The sequence below is a fragment of the Triticum urartu genome, chromosome 1A (genome assembly GCF_056163025.1).
Source record: "Triticum urartu cultivar PI428250 chromosome 1A, HENAU_Tu73, whole genome shotgun sequence".
NCBI classification, from domain to species: domain Eukaryota; kingdom Viridiplantae; phylum Streptophyta; class Magnoliopsida; order Poales; family Poaceae; genus Triticum; species Triticum urartu.
Window position 1 is genome coordinate 340808140 of NC_141873.1, and position 26317 is coordinate 340834456.

A 26317-nucleotide genomic window follows, 5' to 3' on the forward strand; every position below is an offset into this window, starting at 1 on the left:
ATCGTGGCCCTGCGCACCTCGCGATCCTCTTCCGCAGGCCTTCTCGTGGCATAGCCAGCCTGCCGTGGGCTTCTCGCCTGGTCGTGGACTACGATTGGCTGAGGCGCTCCCTGCGCTCTTCACCTAGGGACGGGCTGGCTCCAGGCCGGGCTTCTGGCGCGGCATGCCCGGCCGTCGCGAGGGTGCCAGCCCCCAGCCCCCAGCCCGGAGGGGGAGTGCTGATTTGTGGCCCCCGGCGCTTGCTTGGGGCAGATGATGGTGTGGAAGACGTGCTCGAGCGCGCTCGGGGGCGTCGCGCTCTCTGCCAAGGATTCCTTCGAAGGGCGGCTGACGTAGTAAGCCAGCTTGGTGAGGAGCTTGCTGATGAAGACGCGCGCCTTGAGGCCGAGGGCCTGCGCCTGGCCGCAGAGAGGCGCGAGCTGGAGGGCGCCATCGCCCTTGCGCGCCATCAGCGTGATCTTGACGACGCAGAGGCCAAGGCGTCGCTGGTGGCCTCTCGGGAGGCCCGATCGTGGGCCGCTGAGGAGGCCCGAGAAGCCGACCGGCGGCGAAAGGCGGCGGAGGAGCGGGCTCGGGAGCTCCTGGCCTGGTGCCACTCACTGGAGGAGCAGGTGGAGCTGTGCGAGGCAGCCCTCGCGTCGATGAAGGTGGCCTCTGGCGACTCAGCAGAGCTCCAGAAGCGTGAGGAGGCGCTGACGCTAGAAGCTGCTGAACGTACCCGCGAGTACGAGCGTCTGGATACGAGGGAGCGCTTGGTGACGCAGGCGGAGGATGATGTCGCTGCACAGGAAGCCCGTGTCCTGGAGGAGGTCGGACGTCGGGTGGCGATGGCGCATTTGAACCTCGAGCACGAGTTCGAGGAGAAGCTGGGGTTGATCCGGGCCGAGGCTGAAGGCAGGACTGCTGCCTTGAGAGCCAAGCCAGAGGAGGCGACACGGCGGGCCTATGCTTTCCGGGCCGCCCTTGAGGTGGTGCAAGGTGAGTTAACCACCTCCCAGGCCGAGGTGCTCCTTCTTCGCCAGCGGGTGGTGGAGGCTGAGGCCGTCGCACGCCAGAATGCGAATGAGATACGTCAGCGGCGGATCCTGGAGCAAGAGCACGGCCCCATGCTCACCACGCTCCGGGAGAGAGCCAACACAGCCTTGGGCAACATCTGCGAGGCGGCTGTTGGCGAGCCGCATGCAGTCAACTACGCCGGCAATCTTCAATTCTTCACTGACGTGGTGATGCAGCTGGAGGCACGGTCGGTCAGGGCTGACAGGTTGGTGGAGGAGAGGAGCCGCGCCCTGCTCGGGCATGCCTTTTCTCGCGTCTTCAGCCATCTCCAGAACATGGATCCCCACTTCGATTTCGACACCGCCATCGCCCCAGTCCCCCAGGCCGTCCGAGGCGACCTGGCGCACTGGGTGGAAGACAATGTGGATGCTCTTATCAGGGCCTTCGCTTCAGACAACGACGGCGTGATCGTAGCTGCCGACGAGGGTGGTGTGGTGAACGGCCCTGACGCTACTGGCAGCGACGCAGACAGCGATGGCGAGTTCAGCGACGCCAGCAACGGCTCGGGTGGTGCTCTTGAGGATGCATTGGGGGATTTATCCGACTGATTGTGCATCGTTCCTGCTTCCTTACCCTGCATGAATAGAACTCAGGTTTTGGCCTGATGGCTGTGAGAGCATTTTGGAGGGGGAGCCCCTCATGTAAAACTTGTGTTCATCGTATTAGTAGACGCTACATTGCCCATGCGCCCGCGCCAAGTGGTTGGCTTAAGTGACGCGCTGGTCGGCTAGTTTACCTTTGTCCCGTGCTGGCCCTGAGGTAGCCTGTGGGAGGTTGTGGTGTCCCAAGTGTTCCTTGATTGGATCCGTAGGGCCTGCAGTTAAACACCCTCCTGAGAGGACGCGGCGGCGGCAGTCTGGGCTGCGTGCAAGCTAGGCCTGACCTGGCTCGCGAGGGGCTCACGAGGGGAGGCAGCTGAGGCGAAGTGGTAACCAAAACGCGAGAAATTGCTTGAACGAGACTAAGCACCCCTTCCCGGAACACACGCAAATCTCAAATTCGAATCCAACTTGAATCCATCAGGGGAAAGCGACAACCAAAGGGGAAAGCAATGAAAGCAGACAAAAGGCCGCGTCCGGCACCAAATCTAGTCTTGGACGTCTTCTCACCAGCACGGAGCTAAGTGCTGCCACTGGGAGTGGGAGGGAGCCCCAGGGCCTGAGGCCGGCACCCCTGAGACTCCGGGGCGTGTATAGCCCCACTCATTATTACGTGAGAGTGTCACGGGGCGGCGAGCTTCACAGGCACTGGGCCTTCTTCACAGGTACTGGCCTTGCTTCATATCGCCAGATGAGGGCCCCGCCTTGCGCCACACTCTAGTGCCATCAACGACGACCGGAAACCAGGACGCTGCCGATGGGGTAGAGCGGTCGCCAGCGGTTCCCCCGACGACCACGGGTCCTCCGCCAGGGGCAGGCCCTGAGGCACCTCCCCAGCAGAGGGCCTACCTCCTGAGAACACCTTGCTCCGAACGCCGCGGTGGTGATGTCGGATCTCGGCCCCTCTCCTGCAGCCCCCTGCGCCCTCCTCCCGAGGGGTACGAGACTGTGGGAGCGGGGCAGCTGCTCGCTGTGGCGACCTGCACCTCCTGCGATCCATGGTTAGCGTATGCCTGCTCTTGAAGAATTAGCGGTACCCGATAATCGTTGCCTCCAGCGTGGCCAGTGGGACCGTCCTGGGGCTCCTGGAAACGCTCAGCTTCTGGCGCCTCGTCCCCCCAGCTTGGGCTGAGGAGCGAGCCTGGTTCGCTCTCGTGAGGGTGTCCTTGGGCCATCATGAGGGGCACGTATTCCTCTGGTGCCGTCATCCTGAAGGCCACGCCGTAGTGCTCCGCATGCCACGCGGTCCTGCCTGACGCACCCACCGTGGGGTGGCAGCGCGGCTGTCCACTGGGGCCGCGAGTCGCATCGAGTCCTTCTTCTTCGCGGACCGGGAGCGGGGGCAGCGCCGCCGCCGGTCCGGTGCTGACAGCTTCGCTGGCGTTGGAGTAGCCTTGGAGCCCGCGGGCGCGCGCGGAGCCACCGCGCGGGCCGCCCTGGGCTTGAGATGGGAGCTGGGTGCAGAAGGGGTGAGCCCCCAAGGCGGCGAAGCCCAGGAGCTCTGCCACCCGCTCCAGCAGCACGTCGCGGCCGCCCTCCAGCAGCCTTCACGGCAGCAGCTCTCGGGCCACCATGAGCGCGGCCCTCGAGTTCGCCTGCTCCCGGCGGGTGTACGGTGTCGTGGTCGCGGCGTGATTGGAGGCCCTTGCTGCCGACCGCGCCTGCCGCGGTGTGAGAGCTGTCGAAGCCTGTCCGCGTCGCCCGCGGCCCGCAGCGCCCTGCGGACCGCGAGCTGCCCGGGGCACGGGGTCGTCCGAGGCGAGCGGCTCTGCGCGGGTGGGCCACGCCGCCCATGGATCTGGGTTGCCCGCCTGGTCGCCGGACATGGTGATGATGACGCGACGGGGCACGAAGCGGTAGAAGGTGGATTCCGGCACACCCCTACCTGGCGCGCCAAATGTCGGATTTCGGGTTCCGGCAGACCCTTGAGGTTTGAACACTGGGGTACGCACGGAGATTTCGCCTCCTACCTACCTGCACCTCTCCGCCTCGCTAAGATCTGAGCTATGGAAAGAACAACACAAGAGACACAGGGTTTATACTGGTTCGGGCCACCGTTGTGGTGTAATACCCTACTCCAGTGTGTGGTGTGGTGGATTGCCTCTTGGGCTGATGATGAGGAACAATACAAGGAAGAACAGCCTCGCGAGGGTCTGTTCTTGGCTGGGGCGATGAACTGCTGGGGGAAGTTCAGTCACCCTTCTCTTTCTCTCTCTCTTCTATCGCTGGTCTCGATCCCCCTAAAACTCTCTCTCTTTCTCCCCCTTGCCCTGTGGGTGGCTGGTCCTATTTATAGAGGCCCTGGTCCTCTTCCCAAATATCGAGCGGGAAGGGAGCCAACAATGGCGGGCTAATTTGAAGGGGGACAGCTAGTACTAGATATCCTGACAAAAGTAGTCTTCGCCTGCACAAAGCTCTGGTGGTGGCGCCGTCTTGGGCTCCACAATGACCTCCGTCTTGCAGTCCTCCTGGTCTTGGTCTTGTTGCACCGAAATGGCAACCTTTGCCTGATGCCTCGGTACTCCGCGGCAGCGCTTGCTCCCTTTGCACCAAAGAGGAAAGGAGGACACTGCGCGGGCTGGCACCTGCCTGGCGCCTTTGGTCGTCATGGCTTGCGTCACAGGCACCTCGTGAGGTACCCCGCCTTGATCTCTCCGCCTCCTCGTGAACCAGCCTGATGAGGCCGTGCCTAAGGAAGCTTCGTGTCATCTGCCCCGCGAGGCTTGGCCCCTCGCGAGGGTCTTGGGTCTGTGTTGATGAAGATGGGCCGTGCTGGGCCCCCCCTTTGAGCCACGCCGCAGGCCGCAGGTAGGCAAGTCTGTGGACCCCCGTTCCCAGAACGCCGACAGACCGCACTAATCCAGGCAAGGCATTGATTCCGGATCTTGAAGCAGCAGATATCATTAAAGGATATCCAGGTGTGAAGGAGGACGGTTCAGACTTCAACAATGATGATCTCCGAAAGTTGACAAAGGAGATGCGGCCAATAGCCAGCAAACTGGCGGAGGACACAGACTTATCTCATTTCCAGCCGGTTTACGAAGCTGAAGGAAAGAGACAGCCTGCCGTGATCCATGATGTTGAAGAACTTGTGCCTCCAATCCGTAAGCATACTTACGCTCCTGACATTGATCCCTCCAGCCTTATACATGAAGAGGCCGTGTTTCAAGCTTTAACCAGGATCGATTGATCAATGGTTGATTTCCAGCGTCTGGGGAGGGATGAAGAAGATATGACTGCACAAGATGACCCTCAACCGTCAAGCCGTCCCGATGAAGCATTTTAGACCAGCGACCAGTTTATCAGCTATAGTCTGCCACTGCTTGAAACAATTATTCAATTTGGGCTGTTTTGAAGCTCCTTGTAATAGGATAGCAGAAAAACCTTTATCTGCCATGCCGTCGAGCATGCTTGTGTTGCTTGATATTTTGAAAACATGTTCCACTTTTGGGATCTATTTATGCATAGTCCATTATACTTTGTGTTCCTGGATATAAGAACTTGAAAGCGTCCAAGTGGTTTACCACTAGACGGGTCATGATGCCCAGAAGATATACATAACTTGGATGGATAACCAAGATTTATATTAACCAGATAAAATAAATAATATCTGTGACATACCTCATTGGCTGACCAACTGCTTGTATGGTAAAGGTGAAAAAACACCAATCCGAAGTGTTGTCAACTCCTTGCCCTCTTGTCGGTTCATATAGAAACCATATTGGGCTATAATAGCCGCATAATGCTGGTGACATCTAGTCAAAAACCAGACCAGAAGAATATACTACCGATTTAAAACTGATCATGTACTGACAACTAAGCGTTGAAAGTCATGCCGGGTTGTAAAGAACACCGGTTTATCAGAACAAATTCATAAATCCCTTATCATAAAAACAACAAAGACAATAAATATGCAAGGCTTTTCATGGGCTGCCAGGCCCTAAATCGAGGCTTTTCATGGGCTGCCAGGCCGCTGAGTTAAACCATTTTGCAAAGCCTTTTAAGATGGACCTCAATCTTTAACGAATCACCGTTTTAACTTTGACAAGTTCAGGGTCCATGGGATTGACTTGTCAAACGTTCGATGGGTCATACCAGGTTTACCTAGACGGAGTGGCTTACTTAAAGAGGCAGGATAACCCGGGGTTTTAGGTGAATACACCTGGCTTCCAAGCCTGGCTTGATAGCCTATTACAAGGGTTCAAGCTCACTGTTCTTTGAGAAGCAAGGAGCCCCCACATAATATGTGAGCTATGCTCAGTTGTTACCTATGTTTGAACTGTGCTTAATGTAACAGACTCTCTTTGGCTCCACATAATTTCCTTTTGGCTTAAAGCCTATCAAGAGGTTTAGCTATGGTGTGAAGACAACCAAGCCCCCTAGCGATATTCCTTTTTGGTTTTAAACCGATCAAGAGGTGTAGCTATGGTTTGGAAACGACCAAGCCCCCTAGTGATTTTCTTTATATCCGTGTGGCCGTAGAGGCCGGTTTAACAAAACTTCGCTTTGTCAGTAGAAGCTCTTGTAGGATCACACATGATGTAAAAAGAACAAAGACCCCGCTTTACTTGAGGCTCCGGTTTATTATATAATATATACATTGTCATAAATATGTACATAAGAAGAGCATGTGGCTCAAGTATAGTAAGGCCGAAGAAGAGCTATATTCCACGGCCGCTTGGTCTCCTCCTCCGATTTACGTGAGTCCTTGTGCTCTCGAACATCAATGAGGTAGTATGACCCGTTGTGCAGATTCTTGCTGACCACAAAAGGTCTTTCCCAAGGTGGGGATAACTTGTACATATCAGTCTGATCCTGGATGAGCCGGAGCACCAGATCGCCCTCTTGAAAAGTTCTAGTCCTAACTCAGCGGCTGTGATAACGTCAGAGATCTTGTTGATAAATCGCCGAACGTGCTGCTGCGAGATCATGCTCTTCATCTAACAGGTCCAGTGAAGCCTGACGTGCCTTCTCATTATCAGTTTCAACATAAGCTGCCACACAGGGCGAGTCATGATGGATGTCACTAGGAAGAACCGCCTTTGCTCCATAAACCATAAAGAAAGGCGTGTAACCCGTAGATCTGTTAGGTGTGGTGTTGATGCTCCATAACACAGAAGGTAACTCCTCCACCCAACAACCCGGTGTCCGCTTTAAAGAAACCATAGGCCGGGGTTTAATACCTCTCAAAAATTTCTTGATTTGCCCTCTCAGCTTGACCATTAGACTGGGGGTGATCCACTGATGCTACATCAATCCGGATGTGCTCACGTTGGAAAAATTCCTCCATATCACCCTTTGCAGATTAGTACCATTGTCAGTTATAATACTGTGTGGGAAACCAAACCGGAATATCAACTTTTTGATGAATTGAACCGCCGTGGCTGCATCACACTTACTGATTGGCTCTGCTTCCACCCACTTGGTGAACTTGTCAACTGCCACTAACAGGTGTGTCTTTTTGTCCTTGGATCTTTTAAAGGGTCCAACCATATCGAGCCCCCAAGTCGCAAACGGCCAAGTTATTGGAATCATCCTCAACTCCTGAGCCGGGACATGAGCGCGGCGTGCAAATTTTTGACAACCATCGCACCTTTTGACTAAATCCCCAACATCAGCATGAGCTGTTAACCAATAGAAACCATGACGAAAATCTTTAGCCACCAAAGATTTTGAACCGGCGTGGTGACCACAATCTCCTTCATGGATTTCTCGCAAAATTTGACAACCCTCTTGAGGAGATACACAACGCTGAATTGCCCCTATGGCACTATAACGATGTAACTCCCTATTGATTATGGTCATTGACTTGGAACGCCGGATTATCTGCCGGGCCGAGGTTTCATCCTCCGGTAACTCGCCCTGGTTCATGTAAGCCAGGTACGGGATTGTCCAATCCGATATAACATGCAAAGCTGCCACCAATTGGGCCTCCGGGTCAGGAATAGCCAACTCCTTCTCTATTTGTATCTTAACCGACAGATTGTGTAGGACGTCGAGGAAAACATTAGGTGGGACCGGTTTACGCTGAGAGCCAAGGCGACTTAAAGCATTCGCCGCTTCATTCTTTCGCCGGTTGATATGGTCAACTTGATAACCCTTGAAATGACCAGCCACTATGTCCACCTCTTGTTGATACGCAGCCATGAGTGGGTCCTTAGAATCCCAAGTGCCAGATACCTGTTGAGCCACCAGGTCCGAGTCACCGAAGCATTTAACCCAGCTTAAGTTCATCTCCTTAGCCATCCGAAGACCGTGGAGTAGGGCCTCGTACCCAGCTGCATTGTTAGTATGAGGGAACATTAAGCGGAGAACATAACAAAACTTGTCACCTCGCGGGGAAGTTAATATAACTCCAGCCCCCGAGCCCTCCAATTTCCTGGACCCATCAAAGTGAATAGTCCAATATGTGTTATCTCGCTTTTCCTCTGGTGCCTGCAACTCTGTCCAATCAATGATGAAGTCCACAAGTGATTGAGAATTGATTGCTGTGTGAGGTGTATACTTGAGCCCGTGAGGTCCAAGCTCAATAGCCCACTTGACAATCCAGACAGTTGCTTCTCTATTTTGAAAGATATCTCCCAGAGGGGCTGAACTGACCACTATGATAGGATGACCCTGAAAATAATGTTTGAGCTTCCGGCTTGCCATAAACACCCCATACACTAGCTTCTGCCAATGTGGATACCTCTGCTTTGATTCGATAAGCACCTCACTGATATAATAAACCGACCATTGAACCGGATATTCCTTTCCAGTCTCCTTGCGCTCCACAACAATAGCCACACTAACCGCCCTGGCATTAGCAGCCACATACATCAGTAAAGGCTCTTTATCGATCGGAGCTGCAAGCACAGGCGGTTCAGCTAACTGCCTCTTCAGATCCTCAAACGCTTTATCAGCCGCATCGCTCGAGACAAAGTCATCTGTTTTCTTTAACATCTGGTATAAAGGGATAGCTTTCTCCCCGAGACGACTGATAAACCGGCTCAAAGCTGCAATCCGGCCGGCTAAACGTTGAACGTCATTGATACACGCCGGTTTAGCCAAAGACGTGATTGCTGAATTTTTTCTGAATTAGCCTCAATGCCCCTGTTTGATACCAGAAAGCCCAAGAGTTTGCCTGCCGGGACACCAAAGACACATTTGTCCGGATTGAGCATCATCTTGTAAACCTGGAGGTTGTCAAAGGTTTCTCTCGGGTCATCTATCAATGTTTCCTCTTTCCTGGACTTTATCACAATATCATCCACATATGCATGAACATTGCGCCCAATCTGCTTATGAAGACAATTCTGAACACAACGTTGATAAGTCGCCTGGGCACTCTTGAGCCCAAAGGGCATGGAGACATAGCAGAAGGCTCCAAAGGGAGTTATAAAAGTTGTCTTCTCCTGGTCCTTAACTACCATTTTGATCTGATGATAACCAGAATAAGCATCCAAAAAACACAAGCGGTCACAACCCGTCGTAGCATCAATAATCTGATCAATACGAGGGAGGGAAAAGGGATCTGCTGAGCAAGCCTTGTTCAAGTCTGTGTAGTCCACACACATACGCCAAGTGCCATTTTTCTTGAGAACTAGTACCGGATTAGCCAACCACTTCGGGTGAAAGACCTCCACGATAAACCCTGCGGCCAACAACCGAGCTACCTCTTCACCAATAGCCTTGCGCCTTTCTTCGTTGAAGCGGCGGAGAAACTGTCTGACCGGTTTAAACTTAGGATCAATATTAAGTGTGTGCTCAGCGAGTTCCATCGGTACACCTGGCATGTCAGAAGGCTTCCATGCAAAGAAGTCCCGGCTCTCATAGATGAACTCGATGAGCGTGCTTTCCTATTTGGGATCCAGGTTAGCGCTGATGCTGAACTGCTTGGATGAATCGGCAGGAACAAAATCAACCATCTTAGTGTCTGTGGCCGATTTAAACTTCAACGTTGGATCGTGCTCTGTAGTTGGCTTTTTCAAAGAAGTTATATCTGCCGGATCAACCTTGTCTTTGTAAAACTTCAGCTCTTCCATGGCACAAACCGACTCAGCGTAAGCCGCATCACCTTCCTCGCATTCCAAAGCAATCTTCCTGCTCCCATGTACTATGACGGTCCCCTTATGACCTGGCATCTTAAGCTGCAAATAAACATAACACGACCTCGCCATGAACTTGGCATAAGCCGGTCGCCCAAACAGAGCGTGATACGGACTCTTGATTTTCACCACCTCAAAAGTCAATGTTTCTGACATTGAATCATGATCATCTCCAAAGGCCACCTCTAGAGATATCTTGCCCACTGGATATGCAGACTTACCGGGCACCACACCATGAAAAACGGTGTTCGACGGTTTAAGATTCTTATCTGTCAACCCCATACGGCAGAAGGTATCATAGTAGAGAATATTGATACTGCTTCCCCCATCCATGAGCACCTTGGTGAACTTGTACCCCCCAACCTGGGGTGCCACCACTAAGGCCAGATGACCTGGATTATCATCCCAGGGTGGGTGATCCTCTCTACTCCATAAAATGGGCTGCTCAGACCAGCGCAGATACTGAGGCACTGCCGGTTCAACAGAGTTTACAGCCCTCTTGTGAAGCTTTTGATCACGCTTGCACAAGCTAGTGGTGAAGACATGATACTGCCCACTATTCAACTGCTTCGGATTGCCCTGATAACCCGACTGCTGCTGCTGCTGATTCCCCTGATGGTTATAACCTCCCTGGTTGCCCTGGTTCCCTTGATTGTTATGGCTGGGTTAGCTCCATGAAGATAGAATCCCATGAAGACGTGAAGATGGTGGCGCTTTACAAAGGCCCAAGGCCCAAAGGCGGGTTAAAGCCTATGGTTGTAAACCGACTCTGTCATGTAACTTGTATTGTAAGTTAGAGGAATAGAGACTGAGACGAACACATCTATGATCCGGCCTTGGGACTCTGTAAACCGGTGGGCGTCAACCTATGTATATAAAGGGACGACCCGGCCGCGGTTGGAGGAAGACAAACAACAACTCGAGAGCCAGGCAAAGCGGATTTGCTCCCTGGCCATCGAAACCCTAGCAATACCAAACACATCTAGACGTAGGCTTTTACCTTCATCGAAGGGGCCGAACTAGTATAAAACCCCTCGTGTCCCCTTGTCCGGTTTAACCCCTTTAAGCTAACCCGTAGCGATGGCTCCACGACTAAGTCCTTTCATGAGGACATCTGCCGTGACAAACCCACGACATGATACTGCCCACTATTCAACTGCTTCGAATTGCTCTGATAACCCCACTGCTGCTGCTGCTGATTCCTCTGATGGTTATAACCTCCTTGGTTGCCCTAGTGAAGATGTTGATGGAGATTGACCCCCTCCCGATGAGAAGATCGATGGTGATGACGATGGTGATGATTTCCCCCTCCTGGAGGGAAGTTTCCCCGGCAGAACTGCTCCACCGGAGCCCTAGATTGGTTCCGCCAAGGTTCCGCCTCGTGGCCGCAGAGTTTCGTCTCGTAAGCTTGCCTATGATTTTTTCCAGGACGAAAGACTCCATATAGCCAAAGATGGTCATCAAAGGGCTGCCATGGGGCCCACGAGGTAGGGGGGCGCGCCCAGGGGGTAGGGTGCACCCCCACCCTCGTGGATGGTGGGTGGCCCCCCTCTGGTACTTCTTTCTCGCAATTTTTTTATATATTCTGAAACGTGCTCCCGTGAAATTTCAGGACTTTTGGAGATGTGCAGAATAGGTCTCTAATATTTGCTCCTCTTCCAGCCCAGAATTCCAGCTGCCGGCATTCTCCCTCTTCATGTAAACCTTGTAAAATAAGAGAGAATAGGCATAAGTATTGTGATATAAGGTGTAATAACTACCCATAATGGAATAAATATCAATATAAAAGCATGATGCAAAATGGACGTATCAGCGTGCGGACCCTACGGGTTCGAGAACTATGTAGACATGACCGAGACACATCTCCGTTCAATAACCAATAGCGGAATCTGGATGCTCATATTGGCTTCTACATATTCTACGAAGATCTTTATTGGTCAAACTGCATAACAACATACGTTGTTCCCTTTGTCATCGGTATGTTACTTGCCCGAGATTCGATCGTAGGTATCATCATACCTAGTTCAATCTCGTTACCGAAAAGTCTCTTTACTCGTTCCGTAATGCATCATCCCTCAACTAACTCATTAGTCACATTGTTTGCAAGGCTTATAGCGATGAGCATTACCGAGAGGGCCTAGAGATACCTCTCCGATACACGGAGTGACAAATCCTAATCTCGATCTCTGCCAACTCAACAAACACCATCAGAGACACCTGTAGAGCATCTTTATAATCACCCAGTTACATTGTGACGTTTGATAGCGCACAAGGTGTTCCTCCGGTATTCGGGAGTTGCATAATCTCATAGTCAGATGAACATGTATAAGTCATGAAGAAAGAAATAGCAATAAAACTAAACGATCATTATGCTAAGATAACATATGGGTCTTGTCCATCACATCATTCTCTAATGATGTGATCCCGTTCATGAAATGACAACACATGTCTATGGTCAGGAAACTTAACCATCTTTGATTAACGAGCTAGTCAAGTAGAGGCATACTAGGGCCACTCTGTTTGTCTATGTATTCACACATGTACTAAGTTTCCGGTTAATACAATTCTAGCATGAATAGTAAACATTTATCATGATATACGGAAATATAAATAACAAAGTTTATTATTGCCTCTAGGGCATATTTCCTTCAGTCTCCCACTTGCACTAGAGTCAATAATCTAGTTCACATCGCCATGTGATTTAACACCAATAGTTCACATCACCATGTGACCAACACCCAAAGGGTTTATTGGAGTCAATAATCTAGTTCACATCGCCATGTGATTAACACCCAAATAGTACTAAGATGTGATCATGTTTTGCTTTTGAGAGAACAACGGGTCTACCACATTCAGATCCGTATGTATTTCAAAAATTTCTATGTCTACAATGCTCTGGATGGAGCTACTCTAGCTAATTTCTCCCACTTTTAATATGTATCCAGATTGAGACTCAGACTCATCCAGATCAATGTTAAAGCTTGTATCAATGTAAATCTTTACGATGAACTCTTTATCACCTCCATAACTGAGAAACATATCCTTATTCCACTAAGGATAATTTTGACTGTTGTCCAGTGATCCACTCCTGGATCACTATTGTACCCTCTTGCCAAACTCATGGTGAGGTACACAATAGGTCTGGTACACAGCATATCATACTTTATAGAACCTATGATTGAGGCATAGGGAATGACTTTTCATTCTCTTTCTATTTTCTGCCTTGGTCGGGTTTTCAGTCTTTACTCAACTTCACACCTTGCAACACAAGCAAGAACTCCTTCTTTGACCATTCCATTTCGAACTACTTCAAAATCTTGTCAAGGTATGTACTGATTGAAGAAAAAACTAATCAAGCGTCTTAATCTATCTCTATAGATCTTTGATGCTCAATATGTAAGCAGCTTCACCGAGGTCTTTCTTTAAAAAACTCCTTTCAAACACTCCTTTATGCTTTCCAGAAAATTCTACATCATTTTCGATCAACAATATGTCATTCACATATACTTATCAGAAAGGTTGTAGTGCTCCCACTCACTTTCTTATAAATACAGGCTTCACCGCAAGTCTATATAAAATTATATGCTTTGATCAACTCATCAAAGTGCATATTCCAACTCCGAGATGCTTGCACCAGTCCATAGATGGATCGCTGGAGCTTGCACACTTTGTTAGCACCTTTAGGATTGAGAAAACCTTTTGGTTGCATCATATACAACTATTCTTTAATAAATCCATTAAGGAATACAGTTTTGACATCCATTTGCCAGATTTCATAAAATGCGGCAATCGCTAACATGATTCGGACCGACTTTAACCATCGATACGAGTGATAAAATCTCATCGTAGTCAACACCTTGAACTTGTCAAAAACCTTTTGCGACAATTCAAGCTTTGTAGATAGTAACACTACTATCAGCGACCGTCTTCCTCTTTGAAAATCCATTTATTCTCAATGGCTCGCCGATCATCGGGCAAGTCAATCAAAGTCCACACTTTGTTCTCTTACATGGATCCCATCTCAGATTTCATGGCCTCAAGCCATTTCGTGGAATCTGGGCTCATCATTGCTTCCTCATAGTTCGTAGGTTCGTCATGGTCAAGTAACATGACCTCCACAACAGGGTTACTGTACCACTCTGGTGCAGACCGTACTCTGGTTGACCTACGAGGTTCAGTAGTAACTTGATCTGAAGTTTCACGATCATCATCATTAGCTTCCCCATTAATCGGTGTAGGAATCACTAGAACTGATTTCTGTGATGAACTACTTTCCAATTTAGGCGAAGGTACAATTACCTCACCAAGTTCTACTTTCCTCCCACTCACTTTCGAGAGAAACTCCTTCTCTAGAAAGGATCCATTGTTAGCAACAAATATCTTGCCTTTGGATCTGTGATAGAAGGTGTACCCAATAGTTTCCTTTGGGTATCCTATGAAGACACATTTCTCCAATTTGTGTTTGAGCTTATCAGTTTGAAGCTTTTTCACATAAGCATCGCAACCCAAAACTTTAAGAAATGACAGTTTTAGGTTTCTTTGCTAAACCCTAGTTCATATCGTGTTGTCTCAACGGATTTAGATGTTGCCCTATTTAACGTGAATGCAGCTGTCTCTAATGCATAACCCCAAAACAATAGTGGTAAATCGGTAAGAAACATCATAGATCGCAGCATATCTAATAAAGTATGGTTACAACATTCGGACACACCATTATGCTATGGTGTTCCAGGTGGCATGAGTTTGTGAAACTATACCACATTGTTTTAATTGAAGGCCAAACTCGTAACTCAAATATTCGCCTCCGCGATCAGATTGTAGGAACTTTATTTTCTTGTTACGATGATTCTCCACTTCACTCAGAAATTCTTTGAACTTTTCAGATGTTTCATACTTGTGTTACATAAAGTAGATATACCCATATCTGCTCAAATCATTTGTGAAGGTCAGAAAATAACGATACCCACTGCGAACCGCAACACTCATCGGACCGCATACATCAGTATGTATTATTTCCAATAAGTCAGTTGCTCGCTCCATTGTTCCGGAGAACGGAGTTTTAGTCATCTTGCCCATGAGGCATGGTTTGCAGGTATCAAATGATTCTTAATCAAGTGATTCCAAAAGTCCATCTGCATGGAGTTTCTTCATGCGCTTTACACCAATATGACCTAAACGGCAGTGCCACAAATATGTTGCACTATCATTATCAACTTTGCACCTTTTTGCATCAATACTATGAGTATGTGTATCATTGCGATCGAGATTTAGTAAACCATTTAGATTGGATGTAGGACCATAGAAGGTTTTATTCATGTTAACAGAACAACAATTATTCTCTAACTTAAATGAATAACTTTATCGCAATACACATGATCCAATCATATTCATGCTAAACGCAAACACCAAATAACATTTATTTAGTTCCAATACTAATCCCGAAGGTAGAGGGTGTATGCGATGGTGATCTTATCAACCTTGGAATCATTTCCAACACACATCGTCACCTCGCCCTCAACTAGTCTCTGTTCATTTTGTAACTCATGTTTCGAGTTACTAATCTTAGCAACTGAACCAGTGTCAAATACCAAGGGGCTACTATGAACACTAGTAAAGTACACATCAATAACATGTATATCAAATATACCTTTGTTCACTTTGCCATCCTTCTTATCCGCCAAGTATTTGGGGTAGTTTCCGTTTCTAGTGACCAGTCCCTTTGCAGTGGAAGCACTCAGTTTCAGGCTTTGGTCCAGGTTTGGGCTTCTTCTCGGGAGTGACAACTTTCTTGCCATTCTTCTTGAAGTTCCCTTTCTTTCCCTTTGCCCCTTTTTCTTGAAACTAGTGGTCTTGTTAACCATCAACACTTCATGCTCTTTCTTGATTTCTACCTTCGCCGATTTCAGCATCGTGAAGAGCTCGGGAATCATTTTAGGCATCCCCCGCAAATTATAGTTCATCATGAAGTTCTAGTAACTTGGTGATGGTGACTAGATAACTCTATCAATCACTATATTATTAGGAAGATTAACTCCCACTTGATTCAAGCAATTGTAGTACCTAGACATTCTGAGCATATGCTCACTAGCTGAGCTATTCTCCTCCATCTTGTAGGCAAAGTACTTTGTCAGAGGTCTCATACCTCTTTAACACGGGCATGACTCCGAAATACCAATTTCAACTATTGGAACATCTCATCTGCTCCATGTCATTCAAAACTTTTTTGAAGTCCCGGTTCTAAGCCATAAAGCATGTTGCACTAAACTATCAAGTAGTCATCATACCGAGCTTGTCAAACATTCATAACGTCTGCATCTGCTCCTGCAATAGTTCTGTCACCTAGCGGCGCATCAAGGCCATAATTCTTCTGTGCAAAAATGAGGATAATCCTTAGATCACGGACCTAGTCCGCATCATTGCTACTATCATATTTCAACTTAGTTTTCTCTAGGAACATAAATAAAACTAGGAAGCTATACGCGAGCTATTGATCTACAACATAGATATGCAAATACTAGGACTATGTTCATGATAAATTAAGTTCAATTAATCATATTACTTAAGAACTCCCACTTAGATAGACATCCCTCTAGTCATCTAAATGATCACGTGATCCATATCAACTAAACCATGTCCGATCATCACGTGATATGGAGTAGTTTTCAATGGTGAACATCTCCATGTTGGTCATATCTACTATATGATTCACGTTCGACCTTTTGGTCTCAATGTTCTGGGGCCATATCTGCATATGCTAGGCTCGTCAAGTTTAACCCGAGTATTCTGCATGTGCAAAACTGGCTTACACCCGTTGTATGTAAACGTAGAGCTTATCACACCCCGATCATCACATGGTGTCTCAGCACGACGAACTGTCGCAACAGTGCATACTCAGGGAGAACACTTATCCCTTGAAATTTAGTGAGGGATCATCTTATAATGCTACCACCGTACTAAGAAAAATAAGATGCATACAGGATAAACATCACATGCAATCAAAATATGTGACATGATATGACCATCATAATCTTGTGCCTTTGATCTCCATCTCCAAAGCACCATCATGATCTCCATTGTCACCGGCTTGACACCTTGCTCTCCATCATAGCATCGTTTTCGTCTCACCAACTATTGCTTCCACGACTATCACTGGCGCTTAGTGATAAGGTAAAGCAATTACACAGCGATTGCATTTTCATACAATAAAGCGACAACCATAAGGCTCCTGCCAGTTGCCGATAACTTTTACAAAACATGATCATCTCATACAACAATTTATATCTCATCACGTCTTGACCATATCACATCACAACATGCCCTGCAAAAACAAGTTAGACGTCCTCTACTTTGTTTTTGCATGTTTTACGTGGCTTCTACGGGCTTCTAGAAAGAACCATTATTACCTACGCATCAAAACCACAACTATTTTTCGTCAAGTGTGTTGTTTTAACCTTCAACAAGGACTAGTCATAGTCAAACTCGATTCAACTAAAGTTGGAGAAACATACACCAGCCAACCACCTGTGTGTGAAGCACGTCGGTAGAACCACTCTCATGAACGCGATCATGTAATGCCAGTCCAGGACGCTTCATCCAACAATACCACTGAATCAAAGTAAGACATTGGTGGTAAGCAGTATGACTATTATCGCCCACAACTCTTTGTGTTCTACTCGTGCATATAACATCTACGCATAGACCTGGCTCGGATGCCACTGTTGGGGAACATAGTATTTCAAAAAAATTCCTACGATCATGCAAGATCTAACTATGATATTCATAGCAACGAGAGGGGAGAGTGTGTCCACGTACCCTCGTTGAGCGAAAGCAGAAGCGTTTAGTAACGCGGTTGATGTAGTCGAACGTCTTCACGATCCAACCGATCCAAGTACCGAACGTACGACACCTCCGTGTTTAGCACACGTTCAGCACGATGACGTCCCTCGAGCTCTTGATCCAGTTGAGGGCGATGGAGAGTTCCGTCAGCATGATAGCGTGGCAACGGTGGTGATGAAGTTACCGACGCAGGGCTTCGCCTAAACACTATGATGATATGACCGAGGTGGTAAACTGTGGAGGGGGGCACCACACACGGCTAAGACAATTGATCTTGTGTATTCTAGGGTGCCCCTGCCTCCGTATATAAAGGAGGAAAGGGGGAGGCCGGCGGCCCCTGTAGGGCATGCCAAGAGAGAGGAGTCCTACTAGGACTCCAAGTCCTAGTAGGATTCCACTTGGTGGAAGGGGGAAGAAGGAAGGGAGAGGGAGAGGGAGAGGAAAGGGGGGCATCACCCCCTTCCCCTAGTCCAATTTGGACTGCCAACGGGGTGCGGCCAGACCCTTGCGGCCCTCCTCTCTCTCCACTAAGGCCCATTAGTTCCCCTGGGGGTTCCGATAACCCTCCGACACTCCGATAGTTACCCGGTACCTCTCGGAACTCATCCGCTATCCGAATAACATCATCTAATATATCATTATTTATGTCTTGACCATTTCGAGACTCCTCGTCATGTCTGTGATCTTATTCGGGACTCCGAACAAACTTCCGTCATCAAATCACATAACTCATAATACAAATCGTCATCGAACATTAAGTGTGCGGACCCTACGGGTTCAAGAACTATGTAGACATGACCGAGACACATCCCCGGTCAATAACCAACAGTGGAATCTAGATGCTCATATTGGCTCCGGCATATTCTACGAAAAATTTATCAGTCAAACCGCATAACAACATACGTTGTTCCCTTTGTCATCGGTATGGTACTTGACCGAAATTCGATCATTGGTATCATCATACCTAGTTCAATCTCATTACCGACAAGTCTCTTTACTCGTTCCGTAATGCATCATCCCGCATTTAACTCATTAGTCACATTGCTTGCAAGGCTTATGGTGATGAGCATTACCGAGAGGGCCTAGAGATACCTCTTCGATACACGGAGTGACAAATCCTAATCTCGATCTATGCCAACTCAACAAACACCATCAGAGACACCTGTATAGAATCTTTATAATCACCAAGTTATGTTGTGACATTTGATAGCACACAAGGTGTTCCTTCGGTATTCGGGAGTTGCATAATCTCATAGTTAGAGGAACATGTATAAGTCATGAAGAAAGAAATAGCAATAAAACTAAATGATCATTATGCCAAGCTAACGAATGGGTCTTGTCCATCACATCATTCTCTAATGATGTGATCCCGTTCATGAAATGACAACACATGTCTATGGTCAGGAAACTTAACCATCTTTGATTAACGAGCTAGTCAAGTAGAGGCATACGAGGGACACTTTGTTTGTCTATGTATTCATACATGTACTGTTGGGGATATAACTATTGAGTTTAACCCGCCCAGGAGGGGCCAGGTTAAGCCCTTGATGGTTTATCAAGACCAAGCCCAAGAAGATGTTGAAGATGGCGGTTCACTATGGAGACTCGTTGAGTGCCCGAAGCCCAAGCGCGACTTAAGGCCCAACAAGTGTAAACCACCATATAAATATAACTTGTATTATAAGCCATGTACAGTTAGTCATCAGGCCAGACACGTTGTTTAAGAGCCGGCCAAGACTCTGTAAGCCATTGGGCGTCAACCTGTGTATATAAAGGGACGACCCGGCGGCGGCTTAGGGCAAGAGATAAGAGATCGAAAGCTAGGTCAAGTGTATTCGCTCCCTGGTAATCGAAACATATGCAATACCACCTGAAACTGGATTAGTCCTTTACCTTCACCGCAAGGGGCCGAACCAGTATAAACTCCTTGCGTCCTTTGTCCCCTTTCACCCCTTTAAGCTAACCTAGTTGCGAGGGATCCACGACTATGTCCTCACACTAGGACATCTCCCATGACAACTCCACGACAGTTGGCGCCCACCGTGGGGCCAGCGCACGGTGGTTTTGAGTTCTTGAAGGGTAACTTTGAAGGGATCAAAGGATATGTGTGGGTCGGATGACCAAGAGTCGTCGCGGCAAGCTCTACATCGACGACGCAGGCTGGGGCCCCGAGGCCGGCTCAATCGAGTACGCATACCGGGTCCCCTTCGGCGGAATTCACGTCTTCATTGGCAAGATCTGCGAGCCGGGCGCTAAGCCGGACATCCGCACTGACATCATCGAGACGGCTCAGCATCCACGACCCGCCCGGGATCAACCCGCCGAGAAACACGCCTTCGTTGCATTCATCCATGGGGGGGGACTTGAGGAAGGATCTGTGTCTGGCGGGGAGACGGCCATCTATTCTGATGGTGAGTCGTCCATGGGCGAGACTACTTCATTGTATCAACTGCAAGATGACAGACTTGGGGGTTGTTCCGATGGCGATAGTATTCCGGACCCCTATGAGCCGCCGAACCGGGTCGTGATTTTCATGGCCGGTACACAGCCAGGGCAGAATTCTACGACTGCAGCGACAATAATCTCTGGGTCAGCAACGGCGGCCGGTGCAGGAGGCCCTGTGTGCCTAACGGCTCAGGTCTTGTCCGACTTATTGGACACTTTGACAACATTATTGGCAGCAGAGGTTAACTCGGCAAATCAAGCTCAGCATAACGCGGAAGTTGCAAAACTATGAGATGAGATAGCTCAAGCGAAGGAAGATCCGGCGGCTAAGAACGCGAGGATGACGGCAGAGCGAGCTGCTCTGGACGCTCAGGAACAACAGATCCAGGCTTATTCCTTCCGGCTCACGTTGGATCAGAACGCGTCAAATGAAGTCATGAGGAGGAGACATCAGAGTCATCTGCCCTCGGTTTACGAAGCGAGGAACCTCTTCAACACACCTGGCGCAGGGACCAGTGACCTGCCAGAGGTAAACCAGGTGGTAGCCACGCCTAGGGCTGGAGCGTTGGTTCAGCCACGCACAACATATCCGCCTCGTCTGAATAATACCCCTCCACAATATGTGTCAACACCGCCAGGTCATTATTCCAACCCTTTGGATAGTATGATCGCTGTGGCGACGCGATTGGTGGCTCTCCCAGTTGAAGGCGAGTCTCCAGCTGCGATTGAAACGCGGAGGGCTAGAGAGCTTCTTCAGACAGCACTGGTACAACAGGAGGCTTATTCTTACAGTCATGTAAGGATTCACTCAACCCCATGTCCGAGCCGGAGTTATAGTAGGCACATTGACTCACCAACCATTTCAAGTACTAAGCAGCGCCGTAATCAGCCTCGCGGACATGACCCGATGCGTGATGGTGCTCAGGATTTGGTGGATCAAGGCAGAGCACGTCGGGAGGCTGAGCTGGCGGCTCAGCGAGCAGCTCATCAGCATTCTCCGGTTTACCCGACCGCTTCGATGGACACAGGCGTGATCTCCAGAACCTTAGGTGTGTCGTGTTTAGTGCTGGCTTTGCGGAATGAGCGTTTACCCAAGGATTTCAAGGGTCCTCGTAAGATACCTAACTACACAGCTTGCTTGCCCCATGAAGCGTGAGTTGAGAGCTATGAGATGGCCATGGAGCTGCTAGATGTTAGCGACACTGCGTGTGCCTAATATTTCACTATGATGTTATATGGGATGACCCGTACTTGGTTAAAAGGGTTGCCTGCCAACTCCATTAGATCATGGGCCGAGTTAAAAGCTCGGTTCATCCAGAATTTCAAATATTCGTGCAAGCAACCTATGTCAATTGTGGATCTGGACTCTTGTGTCCAAGAAAAGGGCGAGTCAACAACCCATTGGGTGCACCGGGTCTCAACTATCCTGCACTCATCAGATCGTATCAATGCCGGCTCAGCAGTCTTAATGCTGGAGAAGAATTGTCGTTTTGCACCCCTTAAGCAGAAGCTAGGGCGGCTCAAGCGCCACTGCAGTGACATGGGGGAGCTGATGGTGGCTCTAGTTAAGTATACCGACTCTGATAGTACCAAGGACCCCGAGTCTGATGATGAAAAGTCGGGAAAGGGAGAGAAGAGTAGCAGCGCCAAGGGGCAGCAGCATAACCCGACGAGTCAGGGAGGCAACGGTAAGCGCAAAGCTAATAATAATTTGGATTTTGTGGCTAACACCAATATGCAGAATAATGGACAACGTCGTAAAGGAAATCCGCCTCCTCGGATTGGGGGGCAGGTTTGGTCTTGAATGGCAGCTGAATCAGCCCTGCCCGAGGCATGGTACACGGGAGAGACTGTCCACTCACCTCTGGAAGGATTGCTCCATTATGAAGGAGTACAGAAATTCCAATATTTTTCAAGACAATCATGGGACGGGCAGCGGCTCAGGTTCTGTCTCACACGGTCTGGGTTACGGTGGTGGCGGTTCTAATTCCGGTTTTCAAGGCCAAAGTAATCAGGGTAGTTACAAAGAACAGAGCAATCAGGGGAGTCACCAGCAGCAATCTGGTTATCAGAGTAACCCGGAGCAGTTGAATAGTGGGCAGTACCATGTTTTCACCACAAGTTTATGCAAGCGGGATCAGAAGCTCCATAAAAGGGCAGTAAACACCGTTGAGCAGGTGGTTCCCCGTTACTTGCGATGGCCTGAGAAACCCATTGTGTGGAGTCGCGAGGATCACCCGGCCCGAGTTGATAATCCGGGTCACTTGGCGCTGGCGCTGGCACCTCAGGTTGGAGGATATAAATTCACCAAGGTGCTCATGGATGGAGGCAGCAGCATCAATATCCTTTATTATGAAACTTTCTGTCGCATGGGATTGACTGATAAAATCTTAAGCCATCGAACACTATTTTTCACAGTGTGGTGTCTGGTAAGTCGGCATACCCGGTTGGTAAAATAGCTCTGGAGGTTGATTTTGGAGATGAGTATGATTCTAGATCTGAGATGTTGACCTTTGAAGTGGTTAAGATCAAGAGCGCTTATCATGCTCTATTTGGGCGGCCGGCTTATGCTAAGTTTATGGCAAGGCCTTGTTATGTTTACTTGCAGCTAAAGATGCCGGGTCACAAGGGCACTATAACAGTGCATGGGAGTCGCCAGATAGCCTTGGAGTCTGAAGAAGGTGATGCTGCTTATGCTGAGTGTGTCTATGCGACAGAGGAGTTGATGTTTTACAAGGATAATGTTGACCCGACGGATATGACATCCTTGAAGAATCCAACCATGGAGCATGACCCTTTGCTAAAATTTAAGTCAGCAGACGATACCAAGCTAATTAATTTTGTTCCTGGCGACTCATCCAAGCAGTTCAGCATCAGTGTTAATCTGGATCCGAAATAGGAAAGCATGCTCATCAAGTTCATCCGTGAGAACCGGGACATCTTTGCATGGAAACCTTCTGATATGCTAGGTGTACCGAGGGAACTCGCTGAGCACGCTCTTAATATTGATTCGAAGTTTAAACTGGTCAAGCAATTCCTCCGTCATTTCAATGAAGAAAGGCGTAAGGCCATTGGTGAAGAAGTAGCCCGGCTCTTGGTGGCTAGGTTCATTGTTGAAGTTTTTCATCCTGAGTGGTTGGCTAACCTGGTGTTGGTGCTTAAGAAAAACGGCACTTGGCGCATGTGTGTGGATTACACGGACTTAAACAAAGCCTGTCCGGGCGATCCCTTTGCTCTCCCCCGTATTGATCAAATTATTGATGCTACGGTGGGTTGTGAGCGTCTCAGTTTTTTGGATGCTTATTCTGGTTATCATCAGATCAAGATGGCAGTTAAGGACCAGGATAACACAACCTTTATCACTCCCTTTGGAGCCTTATGTTATGTGTCTATGCTTTTTGGGCTCAAGAGCGCCTAGGAGACTTACCAGCGGTGTGTGCAGAATTGTCTGCATGATCAGATTGGGCGCAATTTTCATGCTTATGTGGATGATATTGTGGCGAAGTCCAGGAAGAAGGAGACTTTGACTGATGATTTGAAGCAGACCTTTGACAATCTCTGGGTTTATAAGATGATGCTTAACCCGGCCAAGTGTGTTTTCGGTGTACCAGCTGGTAAGCTTTTGGGTTTTCTGGTTTCAGAACGGGGTATTGAAGCTAACCCGGAGAAGATAAAGGCTATCACCTCTTTGGCTAAGTTGGCGTGTATCAATGATGTTCAGTGTTTGGCGGGTCTTATTGCGGCCTTAAGCCAGTTCATAAGCCGGTTGGGTGAAAAGGCTCTCCCTTTGTACCAGATGATGATGAAGACAGTCACTTTGTTTGGAGTGATGTTGCTGATCAGGCCTTTGAGGCCTTCAAGAAACAATTGGCTGAGCCGCCGGTCCTTGTTGCTCCCATTGATAAGGAGCCGTTGTTATTATATGTGGCTGCCAATAGCCGAGCTGTCAGTGTAGCTATTGTGGTGGAAAGGAAGGAAGCAGTCAAAGAGTATCCGGTTTAACGGCTGGATTACTACATCAGTGAGGTACTTATTGAGTCCAAACAGAGGTATCCACATTGGCCGAAGCTTATATATGGGGTTTTTATGGCTAGCCGGAAGCTTAAGCAGTATTTTCTGGGTCATCCTATCACTGTGGTTAGTTCTGCCCCTTTATGGGATATCATTCAAAACAGAGAAGCCACGGGATGAATAGCCAAATGGGCCATTGAGCTTTGACCTCATGGTTTAAAGTATGTGCCTCGTACATCCATCAAATCTCAAGCGCTTGTGGATTTTATAAATGATTGGACAGAATTGCAGACACCTAAAGAGAAGCTGGATAACACATATTGGACTATTCATTTTGATGGATCCAGGCAATTGGAGGGCTCGGGGGCTGGAGTTGTCTTGACTTCCCCATGAGGTGATAAATTTTCTTCTGTTCTCCGGTTGATGTTTCCTTGTACTAACAATGCAGCTGAGTATGAGGCCCTTCTCCATGGTCTTCGGATGGCTAAGGAGATGAACTTAAGTCGGGTAAGATGTTTTGACGACTCAGATCTAGTAGCTCAGCAAGTTTCTGGTACTTGGGATTCTAAGGATCCACTCATGGCGGCTTATCGTTGAGAGGTTGATGCTATTGCGGGTCACTTCAAGGGTTATCAGGTTGAACATGTGGATCGCGGGAAAAATGAGGTGGCTGATACTTTAAGGCGGTTATCTATATGGTTATGTTTAAACCGACCCTGGTTATGAATTATTTTAGTTACTAGTGGTTTTATACGGGTATTGTGACCCGTCCTGCGGTAAACCGCCAGGACACTTGCGGTCTATTTTTATGCAGGAACAGATTCAAATTGATGACATTATAAGCATGAGTGGCAGATCTTCAACTTGACAGATCAGTAGTATCATACAAAACAAAACATGCGCGATGGCATGAAAGATTAAGAGTTCCACTAGCCTATTACAAAGGCATCTGATGCCCCACAGGAATAATTGTCTTTGCAGTTTTGCAAAAAGCAGACGTTAAGTCGACCTACGGCTTATGAGTCTTGGCCTTGCTGAGTTGAAGGTTGCGGCTCATCCAGAACTGGTTCATCTTCCTCCTTTTCACCCAATGGTTGGAAGTTAGTGGTTGACCAGTCGATCCCAGTTAAAGCTTTGAATACAGCTTCATCACTTATAAGTATGGATGGGTCGACATTAGGGGCATAAGTGTGCTTACGGATCGGATGAGTCAGGTCTAGAGCATCATGAGTCAGTGCCTTCACCTTCTTATTATTGGCATCATAAACCGGCTGGTATTGTGTAAGATTAGTGTCTTCAGCCAGTTTACTAGCCCAAGGACGTATTTCCCCTGTAATGGCGGCAAAGCCGTCTGCACTAAAGGGTGGCCCATCTTATTTTATGCTCGGGCAGTCATTTTGCCAAGTGTGCTAGTTCAAGATCAGCTAGCCACGCTTTGGCCCAGGTTAGCGCGGTAACTGCACTGGCTCTTGCAGCTGGTCTGTTCAACTCTTCGATCCGTGTAGGCATCATAGATAGTTTCTCCAACGTACCTTTGATAAGGGTTGGGGCGGTTTATTGTGAGCAGATGCGTAGATGACCCGTTGTGCGCCAGTGTATAACTGTTCTATGAGCGTGTAGGAAACTTTCAGTTTTTTCTGCATGTCTGAGCCAAGATAGGTAAGTCGGGTCCTGTATCATCAAGGACATTTGTAAGCCGGGAGCACATTGGACAGCTTGTGTTAAAAAGATTAAGAGAAAGATACTTACCGAAGATGGCAGCATTCATGGTATTTATGTGTTGTTTTAAGCCAGCAAGCCCTGCAAATACCGGTTTAAGTACCGCTTCGGCATCCTTAGCCCTTTTCAGTAGGGCTGATTTTTCTGTATCCCAACCCGCTTGTTCAGCTTTGAAGCTTTCCTTCAATTTCTCCATCGTTGTTAAGGTACTGGTCAGTTCATCCTTAGCCTTGGAGGCTTCAGCTTGTTGAGACTTGATGTTTTCTTGAAGGTCGGCGACTTGGGATTCTTTACTGCTAAGCTCAATCTACAAGGGGTAAATAACAAATGAGATGGCAATAAATTTATTTGAAGTCCCAAGCACAATACAAGTATCATACTTGGCACTTGGGGGCTAATGTCTATTTGCTTCTTAAAATATTGTGAAGTCCCAAGCATAATACAAGTATTATACTTGGCACTTGGGGGATAATGCATATTGCTCTTGTCGAAGATGAATTTATTTGCTGACTCAGACAAATGGTGATGATCCTACAAAGGCTACGAATGAGCTTATAAATCTCC